The following is a 4,648-nucleotide window of genomic DNA, read 5'->3' as shown; positions in this document are numbered from 1 at the left end:
TTCACTCATTTTGCGCCGTATGTAGTCACTTGTTGAAATCTCTAGAAAGACAAGTATTTAGGAACGGAGGGAGTAGTATGCTTCTAGTCTCAAAGTAAATGTAAGGTGGATGATGAGCTAGCGCAACTGCTAGAAAGCACTTTGCGTACGATTTGCTCGTTTGCACACACACACACAATCAGAAGGTTGATAGCTGAATAGTTGATTATTCTCAAAGGAAAAAACTGATTGGTTAATACTACCAAAATCAGACCTTCCAGCAGCAAAACTGACGACGTACTTGGACTGGACCTCTTCGGCGTGGACGTCGCCCTAGTTCGCTGGAAAGTGTGCGGCCTCCGGCTGCCTTCTTCTACTGCTTCTTGCTGGATATGGCAGGGGCGGAGCAGGTTGAATCTCAGGTCAGGCAACATCATCGTGGCGTCTGTCCCCAGGGGCGTGGCGGCCGCGGACGAGGGCGACGCCACGCGGTATCCGATCAAGCCGAGCCATCTCGGAGGACCAAGCGAACGAAGATCTGGACTCGGAACGTGTGAGGTGCGAGCGTACGGGCCTTCCAACCGGAGTCGGCCGTGCCTCCCTTCAATAAAGGGTCTCCACCACCTCACCACAACACCAACGCAAATCAGCGCTCCACATCCAACGAGATTATAATACACCACAGACGCAGCGAATCGACCAAAGAGAGTTGAACGCCATGGCGAGCGCGGCGGCGTCCAAGAAGGCGGCGAACCGACTGGTGGTGGAGGAGGCCGCCACCAACGACGACAACTCCGTGTGCACCCTCCACCCCGCCACCATGGACAAGCTCTCCATATTCAAGGGCGACATCGTGCTGCTCAAGGGCAAGCGCCGCCACAGCACGGTCTGCATGGCACTGCCTGACGACACCTGCGAGGGCCACAAGATGAGGATCAACAAGGTAGCCCGGTCCAACCTGCGCGTGCGCATCTCCGACGTCGTGTCGGTGCACCAGTGCCACGACGTCAAGTACGGCAAGCGCGTGCACATCCTCCCGTTGGACGACACCATCGAGGGCATCGGGGGGAACCTCTTCAACGCCTACCTCAAACCCTACTTCGTGGACGCCTACCGCCCGGTCCACAAGGGAGACCTCTTCCTCGTGCGTGGTGGCATGCGGAGCGTGGAGTTCAAGGTCATGGAGATGGACCCTGCGGTGGAGTACTGCATCATGGCGCCCGACACGGAGATATTCTGCGAGGGCGAGCCGGTCAAGAGGGAGGATGAGGAGAGGCTCGACGACGTCGGCTACGACGACGTGGGTGGCATGGGGAAACCGCTGACTCTCATCAGGGAGCTCGTCGAGCTGCCACTCAGGCATCCGCAGATCTTCAAGAGCATTGGCGTCAAGCCTCCCAAAGGCATCCTCCTCTACGGCCCTCCCGGGTCCGGCAAGACGTTGATCGCCCGTGCGGTGGCGAACGAGACCGGGGCCTTCTTCTTCCTTATCAACGGCCCGGAGATAATGTCCAAGATGGTTGGAGAGAGCGAGAGCAACCTGAGGAAGGCCTTCGAGGAGGCCGAGAAGAACGCGCCCTCCATCATCTTCATCGACGAGATCGACTCCATTGCCCCTAACAGGGAGAAGACTCACGGCGAGGTCGAGAGGCGCATCGTCTCCCAGCTGCTGACGCTCATGGACGGCATGAAGGCACGCGCGCACGTCATCGTCATGGGCGCCACGAACCGTCCCAACAGCATCGACCCTGCCTTGAGGCGCTTCGGGAGGTTCGATCGCGAGATCGACATCGGCGTGCCGGACGAGGTCGGCCGCCTCGAAGTGCTCCGCATCCACACCAAAAACATGAAGCTGGACAAGGACGTCAACCTTGAGGTGGTTGCCAAGGATACGCACGGCTACGTCGGCGCCGACTTGGCCGCGCTCTGCACCGAGGCGGCGTTGCAGTGCATCAGGGAGAAGATGGACGTGATCGACTTAGAGGACGACACCATTGATGCCGAGATCTTGAACTCCATGGCCGTCACCAATGACCACCTTAAGACGGCTCTCATCGGCACCAACCCGTCCGCGCTTCGTGAGACCGTCGTCGAGGTGCCCAACGTCAACTGGAACGATATCGGCGGCCTCGACGGCGTCAAGAGGGAGCTGCAAGAGACCGCACAGTACCCGGTCGAGCACCCAGAGAAATTTGAGAAGTCCGGCATGTCGCCGTCCAAGGGCGTCCTCTTCTACGGGCCACCGGGATGTGGCAAGACCTTGCTGGCGAAGGCGATCGCCAACGAGTGTCAGGCCAACTTCATCAGCATCAAGGGGCCAGAGCTGCTCACCATGTGGTTCGGTGAAAGTGAGGCCAACGTGCGTGAAATCTTTGACAAGGCGCGCCAGTCTGCGCCGTGCGTCTTGTTCTTCGACGAGCTTGACTCCATCGCAACCCAGAGGGGAGGCAGGGTTGGGGATGCCGGCGGCGCGGCGGACAGGGTCCTGAACCAGCTGCTCACCGAGATGGACGGCATGAACGCCAAGAAGACGGTCTTCATCATCGGCGCCACCAATAGACCGGACATCATTGACTCGGCGTTGCTCCGTCCCGGCCGCCTGGACCAGCTCATCTACATCCCCTTGCCGGACGAGGCCTCGCGACACCAGATCTTCAAGGCCTGCCTCAGGAAGTCTCCTGTGGCCAAGGACGCCGACCTCGGTGCGCTGGCAAGGTTCACCGCCGGCTTTAGCGGTGCCGACATCACGGAGATCTGCCAAAGGGCGTGCAAGTACGCCATCAGGGAGGACATTGAAAAGGACATGGAGAGGCAAAGGATGGAAAAAGACACCATGGAGATGGACGGCGGGTAGGAAGAGGAGGAGGTAGCAGAGATTAAGGCGGCTCACTTCGAGGAATCGATGAAGTACGCGAGGCGGAGCGTGAGCGACGCTGCCATCAGGAAGTACCAGGCATTCGCGCAGACGCTGCAGCAGTCTAGGGGGTTCGGCACCGAGTTTCGCTTCCCGGCGCAGCCACAGGCGGCGGAAGCTGCTGTCCACACCTCCACGGCAGCTGATGAGGATGAAGACGATCTGTACAAGTAATCCAATAATCATTGTTAGAACATGAAGTAGGAGTACCAGAATATTATAGACTATGTTTTTGTTCTGTTTTCTCTCATCGGTCATGTATATTATTGATTCTTTCTGTATATAATTTTCGTCTTTAAGAATTTTACATACATCATAGAAATACAGTTGATGAAATAATAAGCTCCTTGTTGTGCTTACCTAGACTCTGAAAACTAGCCTAAGCGTTAACTGAATTGTCGGTTAGACGGAACTGAAATAATAAGCTTCTTGTTGTGCTTTCCTAGACTCTGAAAACTAGCCAAAGCGTTAACTGAAATAATAAGCTCCTTATTGAGATTGTACTATTATCGTTCTCTGAGGCCAACTCCAACGCGCGACCCATCCTCTCCTTTCATGTCCGTTTGGGCTAAAACGGACAGATAACACGGCCCAACGCGTGGCCGCATCCGCAAATTTTATCCGTTTCGTGTCTGGCCCGCATCATTTCCGGTGCAAACATGCACCCGGTTTGTGGCCACACGGACGTCGAACGGACGAGCACGCGCTAGCTCGTCATCCCCCTCGGGGACGCGTGGCGGCCATCCACCTACCACCACCGTCCAAATTCAATGCACACGAGCGGCGGGCCCCGGTTGTCATTCACATGGGCGGAGGGGTCGTCATCCTTCTTAATGTGGAAGCCGTTGATCGGCCAGTCCATAGCTTTCACTTTCTGGCCGGCCTGCCTCCTTGAGCCCCGACACGAGCGAGCAAAACCCTAGCCAGCGCCACCGCACCTCCACTCGCCCACCTCCCCGCCGGCGCCATGGGCTGGCATTGGATCAACAACAAGGGTAAGCACGACCACGAGACCGACTCCTCCTCTGGCCGTCGCCGCTCTAGCAGATCTGCGTCGCCCGCACCATCATCTCCGCCCGCACCACCTGCCTTTCGGCTCGCGCCGCCGGTGGCCGGCCAACGCAAGAGGATGTACGTCCACATCGACGTCTGCCGCTGGTACTGGGAAACGTCCACGCCGCTCCCGTGGGGAGATGTTCATTTGCTAAACAGCTGTCATCTCTCCGCGGACCGCGTGCCAATCCTGGTGGTGCCGGTGAGCGGCCGCGCCCGCCGCAAAGAGATCGACCGTCGCGGCCAATAGCTGCCACCGGATCTGCTGCGGGACACCAAGTACGCCATCGACTCGCCGCTATGGGACACGTGGTTCCGCGATGAGCATGACCTGCGTAGACGGTCCTACTTTGCTGGCCAGCGCCCATCGCGCCCGGCTCGTGCAGCCAGCCCGCCCCAAGCGCGCGGCCATAGGTGTGTGCGCGGCATCTCACCGACGCTGTCCCCTGCACCGGCGCCACGCATGACCGAGGAGGAGGAGGCCCGACTCATTAGCCCTTAAATGGAGAATTCCATGAACACGCACGACGAGCGTCAATGGGATGGCCTAGAAACTGCTCTGGCCCTGTCGGCGGCCCGCCGACGTGGCCATCCCGGAGATGGACGTCGACGTCAAGAAGGAGGTGCAGGAGGAGGTGGTGGAGGAGCAGCCCCTCGCCGTGTGGGACCTTCGTCTGGTGGGCCAGCGGTGGAGCTGTTCTT

At 58.6% G+C, this 4,648-nt stretch overlaps 1 pseudogene; it reads left to right on the top strand.

Annotated features, from left to right (window-relative positions):
- Positions 1-697: 697 nt before the first annotated feature.
- On the top strand, positions 698-3,067 carry LOC119305960 (annotated as a pseudogene).
- The last annotated feature ends 1,581 nt before the right edge of the window (positions 3,068-4,648 follow it).

Source organism: Triticum dicoccoides, chromosome 5B (assembly GCF_002162155.2).
Source record: "Triticum dicoccoides isolate Atlit2015 ecotype Zavitan chromosome 5B, WEW_v2.0, whole genome shotgun sequence".
Taxonomy (NCBI): domain Eukaryota; kingdom Viridiplantae; phylum Streptophyta; class Magnoliopsida; order Poales; family Poaceae; genus Triticum; species Triticum dicoccoides.
The sequence above is the reverse complement of the archived record's forward strand: the minus strand, read 5'-3'. Positions and strand labels throughout refer to the sequence as shown.